The sequence below is a fragment of the Gnatocerus cornutus genome, unplaced genomic scaffold (genome assembly GCF_029298725.1).
Source record: "Gnatocerus cornutus isolate USDA-ARS CGAHR unplaced genomic scaffold, icGnaCorn1.1 ctg00000163.1, whole genome shotgun sequence".
Taxonomy (NCBI): domain Eukaryota; kingdom Metazoa; phylum Arthropoda; class Insecta; order Coleoptera; family Tenebrionidae; genus Gnatocerus; species Gnatocerus cornutus.
Window position 1 is genome coordinate 95,001 of NW_028275500.1, and position 17,500 is coordinate 112,500.

The 17,500-nt window shown below is 41.5% G+C and overlaps 2 non-coding genes and 1 pseudogene across 2 annotated transcripts; all 3 read right to left on the minus strand.

Moving 5' to 3' along the window:
- The window catches only part of LOC148165870 (large subunit ribosomal RNA), a 5,442-nt pseudogene extending 2,963 nt beyond the window's left edge, over positions 1-2,479 (minus strand).
- A 658-nt stretch (positions 2,480-3,137) lies between these two features.
- On the minus strand, positions 3,138-3,294 carry LOC148165871 (5.8S ribosomal RNA). The gene has a single exon (XR_015771116.1). It is a non-coding gene; the product is annotated as a 5.8S ribosomal RNA (ribosomal RNA).
- Positions 3,295-4,910: 1,616 nt separating this feature from the next.
- Positions 4,911-6,831, minus strand: LOC148165872 (small subunit ribosomal RNA). The gene has a single exon (XR_015771109.1). It is a non-coding gene; the product is annotated as a small subunit ribosomal RNA (ribosomal RNA).
- Between the last annotated feature and the right edge of the window lie 10,669 nt (positions 6,832-17,500).

The following is a 17,500-nucleotide window of genomic DNA, read 5'->3' on the forward strand; positions in this document are numbered from 1 at the left end:
CGCGGGAGACCAAGGCACGGGACCGAGCTCGGATTCGAAGTACACCGCCGAAGCGACACACCCTGCACCTCGCCCAGGCCCGGCACGTCAGTCGCGACCCGCTTCCCCGCCAAGCCCGACACGCCCCGATCCTCAGAGCCAATCCTTATCCCGAAGTTACGGATCCAATTTGCCGACTTCCCTTACCTACATTATTCTATCGACTAGAGGCTCTTTACCTTGGAGACCTGCTGCGGATATGGGTACGAACCGGCGCGACGCCTCCACGTGGCCCTCTCCCGGATTTTCAAGGTCCGAGGGGAAGATCCGGACACCGCCGCAACTGCGGTGCTCTTCGCGTTCCAAACCATATCTCCCTGCTAGAGGATTCCATGGAACTCGAACGCTCATGCAGAAAAGAAAACTCTTCCCGGATCTCCCGACGGCGTCTCCGGGTCCTTTTGGGTTGCCCCGACGAACTCTCTTTCGAGGGCCCGAATTATAAACGGTTCCGCTGCCGGGTTCCGGAATAGGAACCGGATTCCCTTTCGCCCATCGGGTGTGTGCACAATTCCGTACGTTTCCGTCAACAATTGCGAATTGCGACCAACGACAAAAATCTACACCACATCAACATCGGCTTTCGCCTAGGGCTTAGGATCGACTGACTCGTGTGCAACGGCTGTTCACACGAAACCCTTCTCCACGTCAGTCCTCCAGGGCCTCGCTGGAGTATTTGCTACTACCACCAAGATCTGCACCGACGGCGGCTCCAGACGGCCTCACGGCCAGTCCTTCTGCGCTCACCGCCGCGACCCTCCTACTCGTCAGGGCTTCATGGCCGGTTAATTTAATAACCTGACCGCACATGCCTCTGACGGCCGAGTATAAGCACGACGCTTCAGCGCCATCCATTTTCAGGGCTAGTAACTTCGGCAGGTGAGTTGTTACACACTCCTTGGCGGATTCCGACTTCCATGGCCACCGTCCTGATGTCTTAAGTTACCAACGCCTTTCATGGTATCCCATAAGCGTCGATTTAGGCGCTTTAACTCGGCGTTTGGTTCATCCCACAGCGCCAGTTCTGCTTACCAAAAATGGCCCACTTGGCACTCTGATTCGAGTCTCGCGGCTTCAATAGTTCGAGCAAGCCGGAGATCTCACCCATTTAAAGTTTGAGAATAGGTTGAGGCCGTTTCGACCCCAATGCCTCTAATCATTCGCTTTACCGGATGAAACTCGTATGCTATGAGCGCCAGCTATCCTGAGGGAAACTTCGGAGGGAACCAGCTACTAGATGGTTCGATTAGTCTTTCGCCCCTATACCCAGTTCCGACGATCGATTTGCACGTCAGAATCGCTACGGACCTCCATCAGGGTTTCCCCTGACTTCGTCCTGACCAGGCATAGTTCACCATCTTTCGGGTCCCAGCGTGTACGCTCTTGGTGCGCCTCTTCTCGCAATGAGAACGAGACGCCCCGGGAGTGCGGGGCGGCAGCCGTAACGACCGCCCATCCTCCCTTGGTCCGCGCAAGGCGGACCTTCACTTTCATTGCGCCTTTAGGTTTAGTTAAATCCCAATGACTCGCGCACATGCTAGACTCCTTGGTCCGTGTTTCAAGACGGGTCCTGAAAGTACCCAAAGCTATAGCGTCGCAGATCGGCGTTTCAACGAGGTCTGTCCGAGAACACCTCAGCGAACAGCCACCCGGGGACGGGACCGGCACCAGGTCCGATCACCATCACGACGGGCGCGCTTGCCGAAGGTCGGACGCTAACTGTGTAGCGGCCCCGCGCCATCTGTATACCGTCGAGCGAGCCGATCGGGAAACACCACGGGTTCATTCGGCGAACGGCGAACCGTCCGAACGAGCTCCACCGCGGGCCTTAGACCGGCACTCAACGGATCGCGACGTCCTACAGGGGGAGAAGTGCACGCGTTCGACGGCAGATCGACAAAACGAAAGGTGCAAACGACGCGTACGCCATCTGTCACACGATCGTCCAGCGCCGCCATCGAGTCACGCTGAATCTCCCCTTTCGACCTTTCGGGTTTCTCAGGTTTACCCCTGAACGGTTTCACGTACTATTGAACTCTCTCTTCAAAGTTCTTTTCAACTTTCCCTCACGGTACTTGTTCGCTATCGGTCTCGTGGTCATATTTAGCCTTAGATGGAGTTTACCACCCACTTAGGGCTGCACTCTCAAGCAACCCGACTCTGAGGAGAGATCCTCCCGTTATCGGCAGCGGTCGCTACGGGCCTGGCACCCTCTATGGGCTGTGGCCCCGTTCAAGATGGACTTGGACGCGCCGCACGATCTCGGGATGACGGATCCTCCCTAACACCACATTTCCCGGCGTCCGGTTTCGGCCGCGGGATTCGGTGCTGGGCTTCTCCCTGTTCGCTCGCCGCTACTGAGGGAATCCTAGTTAGTTTCTTTTCCTCCGCTTAGTAATATGCTTAAATTCAGCGGGTAGTCTCACCTGCTCTGAGGTCGCATATGAAAAATAAAAATTTTTCATTCGGTCATTTCGACGATCACGACACGTCTCCCATTCCTTGCTATACGTGTTCGTCATTTTTCTTTTTAAAAAATGGCTAAGTTTACAGAAACGCTTACGATCTGACGTCTGTCGCGATTTGCATTACACGTCTCGGACACGACGACCGTCTATAACGTTCTCAACCTTAAAACGCCATTTTTTTTTTTAAATGACGACATGTTGAAGAAATAGGACGTGCTACGCCGAAAGACCAGCCAACAACTACAACAAGTAGTAGTTGGTCGCTTTCGCGTCTTAAGATGTCGCGCAAATTTACTCGCTGCACGAGAAACGCACACAAACACACGATTCTACGACACACCACGCAAGAACATGTGCCGACGTAAACACTTTCGTATTTATGATTCGCAAGGTGGACGTCCGACGGACTTTGTAAAAAAAAAATACAAAGCATACCCGTCCCGTCCTTTTTGACGAAAAAACACGCTCGAGTAAACGTCTCGGCACACGTTCGAGGCGTGCGTCGTTATATCGTGACGTAAGTGACGATCACGTACATTAATGAGTACCTATTCGACGCGTCGCAACACATCCAACACGCTCCGACGTTTTCGTCCGAAAACGAAAACCGAGCAGTCTTTGAAATTGACACGACCCTCAGCCAGGAGTGGTCCGGGAACATTATATCCGAGGACCGCAATGTGCGTTCGAAATGTCGATGTTCATGTGTCCTGCAGTTCACAAGTTGACGCGCAATTAGCTGCGTTCTTCATCGACCCACGAGCCAAGTGATCCACCGTTCAGGGTAATCTTTTTAAAATTTAAACGCTCGTTCCACAAGAACCCCGATCATGCCGATCGTCCAGCTGTCTATACACGTCTTGCAAAAATTTTTGCGTACGTGCGTACATCCGAAACGAAAATGATCTTCGTGGTTCCGAAACGTGCCACGTCTAAAATTTCGGTGTTGTGGTATGGATATTTATGATTCTCGCTCTTAATTGTCTTTCGTCCGTACTTTCTCGTCTGAAAGGGAACGCGATCGTCGGTCTCAGTTTTACGCGTACGAAAAAATTAAAAAAAATATTAACCCAAACACAAATTTGTATCCGCGCACCGAAAAAGAAGCACTTTTCTTTTTCACGCGGTCTCCGCTTTTACACGCAAAGTACGAGCATGTATGTGTGAAGATGGGACATGTTCGATACGATTTTAATTAGGAATTTGCCAATTTCCTTTTTCTCAGCAATAATTTTAATAAATAATGCTGCTTTCTCTCATAAACTACATTTTCGGTAGTTTTCCTTTATTGTGTCTTTCATTTAGTGTGCGTGTGTCAAGCACTTTAAAAAGTGTGACGAAGAGACGGTTTTTGATCGATCGGAATCAACACATCATTACATCATCGTACTCGTTATGAAAAAGCGAATTAGTATCCGCCGTAAGCGAAAAGAGATTTTCGCGGGCGGTCTTTGTGTTCGTGTTTCAATTTTCTTTCTATATTTTTTCGTCGCCAAACCGAAGACAGATCGTGAATTTTGACGAAAAAATCTATAGACGTGCCAGACTGAGCGTCTAACATAAAATCCTCAAGTTTACCGTTCTATATCGTGACTTAATGACGATTGACGGTGTATATAATTTTGAAATGGTGCAGTCGTACGCTCCGTAAAGAGAATTTTACCGTTTCTAACGAAATCACTTTACCACATCTACCAAAAACATTAAAAAAGCAAGGTGTGATGTGTGTGTGATCGCTCGTTTAACGGCGCTTTCAAAAAACTCTTTGAAGCGTCTAACGACGAACATCATTCACGCGAATCGTAAAATCGGGAGCGTTTCTCGCCGGTCCCGTAGCCGGGCGTAAATCATTTAAAACCCACGGAGTCGTAACCTAATTCGACACCTGCGATTTTCTTCTTTCTCGACTACTCTGCTACATCCTCTCCGTGTGTCCGAAAAAAGAGGACTTCTAACGTCTTTCGACTTTCGCGGTGGAGTTCACAACTTTCCGCGATCCGGTCGAAAAACCGAAAGCGTCCCTCCTTTTTTCCATCATTGGAAAAGATCGAGAGATAGTACAAAAAAAATCAAAAAATCTAGGTACCCGAAGAAACAGCCGTATGCCCGAGCGAATTCGGTTTTTCTCGTTCAAAAAAGGTGAAAAACTCGATCGCAAGGACCGGCGCTGCGGGCCAGCGTAACGCTATTGTTTTTCCGAATATGTACGATTCGTAGTTCAAAACGTCGTACACACGGTGTTTCAAAAAGAAACAAGCAACGGCACGACAAAAGATCGTGCCGTCGACTCCATGTCATCGACGACGGTGTTGTAAAAACATAAAGTGTACATCGACACGATCAAATAAAAATGCATAATAATAAATTATACATATGTCAAAATTCGTGTGTACGAGGACACGTTAATGATCCTTCCGCAGGTTCACCTACGGAAACCTTGTTACGACTTTTACTTCCTCTAAATGATCAAGTTTGGTCATCTTCCCAGCGACATCGACGACGTCGAAACGCCATCGCGTACCGGTCCGAAGACCTCACTAAATCATTCAATCGGTAGTAGCGACGGGCGGTGTGTACAAAGGGCAGGGACGTAATCAACGCGAGCTTATGACTCACGCTTACTGGGAATTCCTCGTTCATGGGGAACAATTGCAAGCCCCAATCCCTAGCACGAAGGAGGTTCAGCGGGTTACCCGGACCGCTCGGTCAGGGAGGACACGCTGATTCCTTCAGTGTAGCGCGCGTGCGGCCCAGAACATCTAAGGGCATCACAGACCTGTTATTGCTCAATCTCGTGCGGCTAGAAGCCGCCTGTCCCTCTAAGAAGAATTGTTTGTACGCCGACAGTAAAAACCGCGCACGACCACCGGGCGAACCCAGGATCGACGGGCCTTTGGGATGTCGAAATACGCCTATTTAGCAGGCTAGAGTCTCGTTCGTTATCGGAATTAACCAGACAAATCGCTCCACCAACTAAGAACGGCCATGCACCACCACCCACCGAATCAAGAAAGAGCTCTCAATCTGTCAATCCTTCCGGTGTCCGGGCCTGGTGAGGTTTCCCGTGTTGAGTCAAATTAAGCCGCAGGCTCCACTCCTGGTGGTGCCCTTCCGTCAATTCCTTTAAGTTTCAGCTTTGCAACCATACTTCCCCCGGAACCCAAAAGCTTTGGTTTCCCGGAAGCTGCCCGCCGAGTCATCGGAAGAACGTCGGCGGATCGCTAGCTGGCATCGTTTATGGTTAGAACTAGGGCGGTATCTGATCGCCTTCGAACCTCTAACTTTCGTTCTTGATCAATGAAAGCGTTTTTGGCAAATGCTTTCGCTTCTGTCCGTCTTGCGACGATCCAAGAATTTCACCTCTAACGTCGCAATACGAATGCCCCCATCCGTTCCTATTAATCATTACCTCGGGGTTCCGAAAACCAACAAAATAGAACCGAGGTCCTATTCCATTATTCCATGCACACAGTATTCAGGCGAAGTTTTAGCCTGCTTTAAGCACTCTAATTTGTTCAAAGTAAACGTGCCGGCCCACCTCGACACTCAATGAAGAGCACCGCGGCGGGATTGAGTTGGGCCGCCCTCTCGAGCTAAGCCCACCGGCAGGACGTCCCGCGGCACGCCAGTTGACACCGCGAACGATGAACCGGCGGCGCGGGACACAGATTCGACTACGAGCTTTTTAACCGCAACAACTTTAATATACGCTATTGGAGCTGGAATTACCGCGGCTGCTGGCACCAGACTTGCCCTCCAATTGATCCTCGTTAAAGGGTTTAGAGTGTACTCATTCCGATTACGGGGCCTCGGATGAGTCCCGTATCGTTATTTTTCGTCACTACCTCCCCGTGCCGGGAGTGGGTAATTTGCGCGCCTGCTGCCTTCCTTGGATGTGGTAGCCGTTTCTCAGGCTCCCTCTCCGGAATCGAACCCTGATTCCCCGTTACCCGTTACAACCATGGTAGGCGCAGAACCTACCATCGACAGTTGATAAGGCAGACATTTGAAAGATGCGTCGCCGGTGCGAGACCGTGCGATCAGCGTAAAGTTATTCAGAGTCACCAAGTTGTACGATGACGGAGACCGCCACCGATTGGTTTTGATCTAATAAAAGCGCTCCTTCCGTTTCCGGTTGGAGCTCTGTTTGCATGTATTAGCTCTAGAATTACCACAGTTATCCAAGTAAATGTGGGTACGATCTAAGGAACCATAACTGATTTAATGAGCCTTTCGCGGTTTCACCTTAATTTGGCTTGTACTGAGACATGCATGGCTTAATCTTTGAGACAAGCATATGACTACTGGCAGGATCAACCAGGGAACTGCGTTCTTGTTTTAAAATAAGAGAGTTTTAGTCTTTCTTTCCTTCTAGTCATATAAGCTACAATAATCGTAGAATTTCGGAAAGACACCTGCTGCTCTTATAAAAAACTGAACACTTTCCTATTATTGTTTTGAAGAAAGTGTGCGTGTCTGCGAAACGAAAACCTCGTAAGAAGAGACGTAACGCCACGCGATCTTTCTGGATGGAAAATTTTTCGACATTTTTTTCACATCATCCTTGATTGAATCTCCTGCAACAATTTTATTCTTATTCATCCGTTCTAAGTTGTCGTCGTCGTCGAAATAAATAATTTGTACACACTTCGGGGTACACGTTTGTCAAAATTCATGAAATGCAACGTAACATTTTTACTTTAATAAATTTTTACAGTGCATTCAGATCGACTAAACGAACAACGACGGATGAATTGATTTATGGATTTTTATTTGTTGCGACTCATCGGAGGAGAGAGTGAAGAAAAAATAATCCAATATCATGGTTACGGAATAATTTTCTATGACTTTTTCATCCTTGTTTGAATCTTGCAACAATTAATTTTATTCATCCGTTCTAAGTTGTCGTCGTCGTCGAAATAAATAATTTGTACACATTTCGGTACACGTTTGTCAAAATTCATGAAATGCAAACGTAACATTTTACTTTAATAAATTTTTACAGTGCATTCAGATCGACTAAACGAACAACGACGGATGGATTACTTATTTTTGTTGCGACTCATCGGACGAAAAGTAGAAACATAATCCTCCATTGTAATATAGTTTTTACGGAAAATTTTTCTTTTATTTTATATCCTTGATTGAATGCTGCATTTTATCCGTCTTTTTTTCGTCAAAAACAGAGATCAATGCGATTCATCGGACGAAGAAATAATTTCCCAGTTCAAAATTTAGAGATTTTTGGGCACATCGACTTGAAATTTTATCGTAAAGAAAAAATATCGTCGTCGACAAGCAAAAGTTCAAACATTCTCCATACTCTTCGCTAGATTGAAAGCGACGGTTTATTGTGAGATTTCTCTTTAGAAATATTCACACGTTACGAGTTTATGAAATTTTATTTATTTCAAAATTCTCGCTCGGACTTTAGTGAGTTGACGCATTTGTTAATTTTTGGTCGTTCTGACACGAACACATAAAATCTTTGATTGCATTTGGACCGCTAACATAGAAACGCTCGCCGCATCCGCAATCTCGCTGTGCATGGTCAATGGCAAGATTTGTCATCCCTCAAACGATGGTGGGTCCACAGGGTACACATTCCGGCCATCGTCCCAACTACGGGTAAGTCGCGGTGTACGAGAGGTAACAAGATAATCGGACGCACATAAAATCACATTTCGATCGTACGCTTTTGTCCGCTGCTACATACCACCACTACTATCCCTATATATGCCAGCGCGGCAGCGTTCAGCTCTGAATCACTCGATGCGCGAAACGGTCGAAATCCCATAGCGCGCCGGCCGCTCGCTATGGGCGAGGGGTCGGGTAAATCGGTCTGATCGCTCGGTGCAAAAGTCCGTTTGGGTACTTAGAGACGGAATTTTAAAATTCTGATTTCGCAGATCAATTTCAAGGGTCATTAGGACTCGAATGCCGTTAACGGTGTTTTGAAAAAAATATTTTTTACGTTTTTACGGCATTTCGACCGAACACCTCAGTTCCGACTTCGGACTTAGAATAATTTTCATCAAAATTTCGAACGCCTCAGTTTCCAGAGGGTTTTAGATCCCGTTTAGTTAGGGGTTTGAAATTATCACAGCCACCCTTGTTTGGTGTTAGTTCGACCGTAACTTTTGTTCGTTTGCATTTAATTTCGATTTTTCTGGGACTTTTGGTCAATGTAAATTTATCAACCGCTACACTTCCGACTTCGGACTTAGACGAATGAGCGCCGAACGCTACAGTTTCGACTTCGGACTTAGAAAAATTTCGCTCGACCGCCACAGTTTCGAATTGGACTTAGAAAAATTTCGGTCGAACGCCTCAGTTTCGAATCGGACTTAGAAAAATTTTGGTCGACCGCTACAGTTTCGACTTCGGACTTAGAAAAATTTCGTTCGAACGCTACAGTTTCGACTTCGGACTTGGAAAAATTTCGCTCGACCGCCACAGTTCCAACATGAGACTTAGAAAAATTTTTATCAAAAATTCGAACACCTCAGTTTCGACTACGGACTTAGAAAAATTTCGCTCGACCGCCACAGTTCCTATTTCGGACTTAGAAAAATTTTCATCAAAATTTCGAACGCCTCAGTTTCCAGAGGGTTTTAGATCCCGTTTAATTAGAAGCTTGAAATTATAAAATCTACCTTCTATCGATGTTAGTTCGACCCAAACATTTGTTCGTTTGCATTTAATTTCGATTTTTCTCGTACTTTTGGTCAATGTAAATTTGTCAACCGCTACACTTCCGACTTCGGACTTAGACGAATGAGCGCCGAACGCTACAGTTTCGACTTCGGACTTAGAAAAATTTCGTTCGAACGCTACAGTTTCGACTTCGGACTTGGAAAAATTTCGCTCGACCGCCACAGTTCCAACATGAGACTTAGAAAAATTTTTATCAAAAATTCGAACACCTCAGTTTCGACTACGGACTTAGAAAAATTTCGCTCGACCGCCACAGTTCCTATTTCGGACTTAGAAAAATTTTCATCAAAATTTCGAACGCCTCAGTTTCCAGAGGGTTTTAGATCCCGTTTAATTAGGAGCTTGAAATTATAAAATCTACCTTCTATCGATGCTAGTTCGACCCAAACATTTGTTCGTTTGGATTTAATTTCGATTTTTCTCGGACTTTTGGTCAATGTAAATTTGTCAACCGCTACACTTCCGAGTTCGGACTTAGACGAATGAGCGCCGAACGCTACAGTTTCGACTTCGGACTTAGAAAAATTTTGTTCGAACGCTACAGTTTCGAATTGGACTTGGAAAAATTTCGGTCGAACGCCTCAGTTTCGAATCGGACTTAGAAAAATTTTGGTCGACCGCTACAGTTTCGACTTCGGACTTGGAAAAATTTCGATCGAACGCCACAGTTCCGACTTTTTTTCGAAACTGTAGCGTTCAGTCAAATTGCCGTAAAAACGTAAAAAACTTTTTTTACAAAACATGGTCGACAGCATTCGAGTCCTAATAATCCTTGAAATTGATCTGCGAAATCAGAATTTTAAAATTCCGTCTCTAAGTACCCAAACGGACTTTTGCACCGAGCGATCAGACCGTTTTACTCTACCCCTCGCCCATAGCGAGCGGCCGGCGCACTATGGGATTTCGATCGTTTCACGCATCGAGCGATTCAGAGCTGATCGCTGCCGCGGTGGCATATATAGGGAGTAGTGATGGTAAGTGGCAGCGATGACGGACAAGTACGCACGATGAATGGATTGACATGAAATCAAATGTGCGCGTCCGTACGATCTGTTACCTCTCGTACATCGCGACCTCCGTTTAATGATATTATGCTAAATTAAAAATAAAAATACATCGATGAAATAAAAAGTGGTAAGTCTCTAGAAAGACAATATACCGCTGTGAATAAAAATTTCTCGATGAATAGCGAAATGTGAATTAGTCCGCCTGTAACGTGCATTTTGCGAACGAATTAGCTAATTCACCGCTAGTTAAAAAACGTGACCACCCAGTGCTCTTATCCAAAGTCGTCTGCAAATGAGATGAAATTAATAATCTTGATTAATGCAGACGACAAATTGAATTGAATAATTTACTTGAATAATGTGACGGATCTATAAAATAAAACACAAAGCCCGAAACACCAAGCAGTAAAAATCTCGATTATTGTCCGCCCGTTGAAAAACAAAAGATCCGTCACATGGTAAGCAGAACTGGTGAAAATTGTGAAAGACTTGTTTCTCCTCCGATAACAAGCTTGAATTAAATATGATCGAGTGAATGATATTGGAAACCAAAGAACGAAACTGAGGAGAAGCAAATGTTCAGTAATATATTATGAATAATTATAATATTAATATAAATAATAATATTATATTAAAAATGGGAATTGTATGTGGTTGATGGAAAAAGTTTTTTTTTTCTGTTGACCGCTACAGTTCCCAATTTGGACTTAAAAAAAAAAAAAAAAAAAAAAAAAAAAAAAAATTGTGTATACGGAAGGTAAAAAGCAAAAAATAAAATATTTTATTATTTTTTTTACTTTTTTTACGGGTCCCTACCGCTACAGTTCCCACTGAATGTGTCCTTTTCGCGCTAAGTCCATGCAGTCGCTACAGTTCCGAAACTGGACTTGTAAAAATTTCGACATTTTTGAACGCATCAGTTCCGAACGAGGTTTCAAAACTGTAGCGTTCGGTGTAAACGCATCAGTTCCGAATGAGTTTTCGCAACTGTGGCGTTTCATTTTTGTGCTTTCATGGTTGCATAAACAATCGCCAGTGTGAACGCTTCAGTTCCGAATGAGTTTTCGAAACTGTAGCGTTTCATATTTGTGCTTTCATGGTTGCATAAGCAATCGCCAGTGTGAACGCTTCAGTTCCGAATAGATTTTCGAAACTGTAGCGTTCAATGTGAACGCTTCAGTTCCGACTTTGGACTTAGAATAATTTTCATCAAAATTCGAACGCCACAGTTTCGAAAGGGTTTTAGATCCCGTTCAGTTAGGGACTTAAAATTATGACATCCACTTTCGATTAATGTTAGTTCGGTCCGAACTTTTGTTCATTTTCATTTAATTTCAATTTTTCTCGGACTTTTGGTCTTTGTTAATTTTGTCCTTTCGAAACTGTAACGTTCAATGTGAACGCTTCAGTTCCGAATAAATTCTCGAAACTGTAACGTTCAAAGTGAACGCCTCAGTTCCGAATAGATTCTCGAAACTGTAGCGTTCAATGTGAACGCTTCAGTTCCGAATAGATTCTCGAAACTGTAGCGTTCAATGTGAACGCTTCAGTTCCGAATAGATTCTCGAAACTGTAGCGTTCAATGTGAACGCTTCAGTTCCGACTTTGGACTTGGAATAATTTTCATCAAAATTCGAACGCCACAGTTTCGAAAGGGTTTTAGATCCCGTTTAGTTAGGGACTTAAAATTATGACATCCACTTTCGATTAATGTTAGTTCGGTCCGAACTTTTGTTCGTTTTCATTTAATTTCGATTTTTCTCGGACATTTAGACTATGCGAATTTTAGATTTTTCAAGCTGTAGCGTTTGGCGAGAACGCCGCAGTTACGGACAGGTTTTGTGTCAGACTTTCAATAATCTGAAAAAACTCCGAAAAAAGAAAATAATTAGTGTTTTCATGGTTGCATAACAATTTAAAATTCATGCACAAAAATAATCCATCTATATTTCCGTTATTCAAGAATGCAAAGGAAAGACGAAAGTTCGGCAACAATTAGTTTAAGCGGTTGCATAACCATTCAAACGTTATGCTTAAACACAATCCATTTACGATATATAATAAAAATAAAGCTTTATTATCAACTTTGAAGTCCATTCTATTGCTGATCTTTAGACCTATAGATTAGGTCAAGATGTCAAATGTCAAAAAACAACTACAGGTTCCTGTATTTGTAGCAATGCTGGCGCCATCTGTAGAACAGTTACCTAAACTTGAAAGTCAAAAAAATTACAGCTTTCTGTAACTATTAATGTTGGTATCGCCACCTGTTAGTCGAAAACATAATTTAGTGGCGCCATCTATATGACAGGTCTGGAACTTCACAAATGTCAAAAATTACTGGTTTTTACTTTATTTACATATTTTTTTTGAAATTTGGCGCCCATTTTGACCCAAAAGTGGCGCCATCTATGTGTCAGGTCTGGAACTTCATAAATGTCAAAAATTACAAGATTCTGGGTTCATTTACGTATTTTTCTTGAATTTTAAGCATAATTTGACCTGACCTGACCCTAAAATGGCGTCATCTATGTGTCAGGTCTGGAACTTCAGAAATGTCAAAAATTACTGTTTTTTCCTTTATTTTACATATTGTTTTTGAATTTCGGCGCCTATTTTGACTCAAAAATGGCGCCATCTAAATGACAGGTCTGGAACTTCAGAAATGTCAAAAATTACAAGATTCTGGGAAGATTCTGGGTTAATTTACGTATTTTTCTTGAATTTTAAGCATAATTTGACCTGACCTGACCCTAAAATGGCGTCATCTATGTGTCAGGTCTGGAACTTCAGAAATGTCAAAAATTACTGTTTTTTCCTTTATTTTACATATTGTTTTTGAATTTCGGCGCCTATTTTGACTCAAAAATGGCGCCATCTAAATGACAGGTCTGGAACTTCAGAAATGTCAAAAATTACAAGATTCTGGGAAGATTCTGGGTTAATTTACGTATTTTTCTTGAATTTTAAGCATAATTTGACCTAACTGACCCTAAAATGGCGCCATCTATGTGTCAGGTCTGGAACTTCATAAATGTCAAAAATTACTGTTTTTCCTATATTTTACATATTGTTTTTGAATTTTGGCGCCTATTTTGACTCAAAAATGGCGCCATCTATGTGACAGGTCTGGAACTTCACAAATGTCAAAAATTACTGTTTTTTCCTATATTTTACATATTGTTTTTGAATTTTGGCGCCTATTTTAACTCAAAAATGGCGCCATCTATATGACAGGTCTGGAACTTCAGAAATGTCAAAAATTACAAGATTCTGGGTTAATTTACGTATTTTTCTTGAATTTTAAGCATAATTTGACCTAACTGACCCTAAAATGGCGCCATCTATGTGTCAGGTCTGGAACTTCATAAATGTCAAAAATTACAAGATTCTGGGTTCATTTACGTATTTTTCTTGAATTTTAAGCATAATTTGACCTGACCTGACCCTAAAATGGCGCCATCTATGTGTCAGGTCTGGAACTTCATAAATGTCAAAAATTACTGTTTTTCCTTTATTTTACATATTGTTTTTTAATTTTGGCGCCTATTTTGACTCAAAAATGGCGCCATCTATATGACAGGTCTGGAACTTCAGAAATGTCAAAAATTACAAGATTCTGGGTTAATTTACGTATTTTTCTTGAATTTTAAGCATAATTTGACCTGACCTGACCCTAAAATGGCGTCATCTATGTGTCAGGTCTGGAACTTCAGAAATGTCAAAAATTACAAGATTCTGTGTTAATTTACGTATTTTTCTTGAATTTTAAGCATAATTTGACCTGACCTGACCCTAAAATGGCGTCATCTATGTGTCAGGTCTGGAACTTCAGAAATGTCAAAAATTACAAGATTCTGTGTTAATTTACGTATTTTTCTTGAATTTTAAGCATAATTTGACCTAACTGACCCTAAAATGGCGCCATCTATGTGTCAGGTCTGGAACTTCATAAATGTCAAAAATTACTGTTTTTCCTTTATTTTACATATTGTTTTTGAATTTTGGCGCCTATTTTGACTCAAAAATGGCGCCATCTATGTGACAGGTCTGGAACTTCACAAATGTCAAAAATTACTGTTTTTTCCTATATTTTACATATTGTTTTTGAATTTTGGCGCCTATTTTAACTCAAAAATGGCGCCATCTATGTGACAGGTCTGGAACTTCAGAAATGTCAAAAATTACAAGATTCTGGGAAGATTCTGGGTTAATTTACGTATTTTTCTTGAATTTTAAGCATAATTTGACCTGACCTGACCCTAAAATGGCGCCATCTATGTGTCAGGTCTGGAACTTCAGAAATGTCAAAAATTACTGTTTTTTCCTTTATTTTACATATTGTTTTTGAATTTTGGCGCCTATTTTGACTCAAAAATGGCGCCATCTATATGACAGGTCTGGAACTTCAGAAATGTCAAAAATTACAAGATTCTGGGTTAATTTACGTATTTTTTTTGAATGTTAAGCATAATTTGACCTGACCTGACCCTAAAATGGCGCCATCTATGTGTCAGGTCTGGAACTTCAGAAATGTCAAAAATTACTGTTTTTTCCTTTATTTTACATATTGTTTTTGAATTTTGGCGCCTATTTTGACTCAAAAATGGCGCCATCTATGTGACAGGTCTGGAACTTCACAAATGTCAAAAATTACAAGATTCTGGGAAGATTCTGGGTTAATTTACGTATTTTTCTTGAATTTTAAGCATAATTTGACCTGACCTGACCCTAAAATGGCGCCATCTATGTGTCAGGTCTGGAACTTCAGAAATGTCAAAAATTACTGTTTTTTCCTTTATTTTACATATTGTTTTTGAATTTTGGCGCCTATTTTGACTCAAAAATGGCGCCATCTATATGACAGGTCTGGAACTTCAGAAATGTCAAAAATTACAAGATTCTGGGTTAATTTACGTATTTTTTTTGAATGTTAAGCATAATTTGACCTGACCTGACCCTAAAATGGCGCCATCTATGTGTCAGGTCTGGAACTTCAGAAATGTCAAAAATTACTGTTTTTTCCTTTATTTTACATATTGTTTTTGAATTTTGGCGCCTATTTTGACTCAAAAATGGCGCCATCTATGTGACAGGTCTGGAACTTCACAAATGTCAAAAATTACTGTTTTTTCCTATATTTTACATATTGTTTTTGAATTTTGGCGCCTATTTTAACTCAAAAATGGCGCCATCTATATGACAGGTCTGGAACTTCAGAAATGTCAAAAATTACAAGATTCTGGGTTAATTTACGTATTTTTCTTGAATTTTAAGCATAATTTGACCTGACCTGACCCTAAAATGGCGTCATCTATGTGTCAGGTCTGGAACTTCAGAAATGTCAAAAATTACTGTTTTTTCCTTTATTTTACATATTGTTTTTGAATTTCGGCGCCTATTTTGACTCAAAAATGGCGCCATCTAAATGACAGGTCTGGAACTTCAGAAATGTCAAAAATTACAAGATTCTGGGAAGATTCTGGGTTAATTTACGTATTTTTCTTGAATTTTAAGCATAATTTGACCTGACCTGACCCTAAAATGGCGCCATCTATGTGTCAGGTCTGGAACTTCAGAAATGTCAAAAATTACTGTTTTTTCCTTTATTTTACATATTGTTTTTGAATTTTGGCGCCTATTTTGACTCAAAAATGGCGCCATCTATATGACAGGTCTGGAACTTCAGAAATGTCAAAAATTACAAGATTCTGGGTTAATTTACGTATTTTTTTTGAATGTTAAGCATAATTTGACCTGACCTGACCCTAAAATGGCGCCATCTATGTGTCAGGTCTGGAACTTCATAAATGTCAAAAATTACTGTTTTTTCCTTTATTTTACATATTGTTTTTGAATTTTGGCGCCTATTTTGACTCAAAAATGGCGCCATCTATATGACAGGTCTGGAACTTCAGAAATGTCAAAAATTACAAGATTCTGGGTTAATTTACGTATTTTTCTTGAATTTTAAGCATAATTTGACCTAACTGACCCTAAAATGGCGCCATCTATGTGTCAGGTCTGGAACTTCATAAATGTCAAAAATTACTGTTTTTCCTTTATTTTACATATTGTTTTTGAATTTTGGCGCCTATTTTGACTCAAAAATGGCGCCATCTATGTGACAGGTCTGGAACTTCACAAATGTCAAAAATTACTGTTTTTTCCTATATTTTACATATTGTTTTTGAATTTTGGCGCCTATTTTAACTCAAAAATGGCGCCATCTATGTGACAGGTCTGGAACTTCAGAAATGTCAAAAATTACAAGATTCTGGGAAGATTCTGGGTTAATTTACGTATTTTTCTTGAATTTTAAGCATAATTTGACCTGACCTGACCCTAAAATGGCGCCATCTATGTGTCAGGTCTGGAACTTCAGAAATGTCAAAAATTACTGTTTTTTCCTTTATTTTACATATTGTTTTTGAATTTTGGCGCCTATTTTGACTCAAAAATGGCGCCATCTATATGACAGGTCTGGAACTTCACAAATGTCAAAAATTACAAGATTCTGGGTTAATTTACGTATTTTTCTTGAATTTTAAGCATAATTTGACCTAACTGACCCTAAAATGGCGCCATCTATGTGTCAGGTCTGGAACTTCATAAATGTCAAAAATTACTGTTTTTCCTATATTTTACATATTGTTTTTGAATTTTGGCGCCTATTTTGACTCAAAAATGGCGCCATCTATGTGACAGGTCTGGAACTTCACAAATGTCAAAAATTACTGTTTTTTCCTATATTTTACATATTGTTTTTGAATTTTGGCGCCTATTTTAACTCAAAAATGGCGCCATCTATATGACAGGTCTGGAACTTCAGAAATGTCAAAAATTACAAGATTCTGGGTTAATTTACGTATTTTTCTTGAATTTTAAGCATAATTTGACCTAACTGACCCTAAAATGGCGCCATCTATGTGTCAGGTCTGGAACTTCATAAATGTCAAAAATTACAAGATTCTGGGTTCATTTACGTATTTTTCTTGAATTTTAAGCATAATTTGACCTGACCTGACCCTAAAATGGCGCCATCTATGTGTCAGGTCTGGAACTTCATAAATGTCAAAAATTACTGTTTTTCCTTTATTTTACATATTGTTTTTTAATTTTGGCGCCTATTTTGACTCAAAAATGGCGCCATCTATATGACAGGTCTGGAACTTCAGAAATGTCAAAAATTACAAGATTCTGGGTTAATTTACGTATTTTTCTTGAATTTTAAGCATAATTTGACCTGACCTGACCCTAAAATGGCGT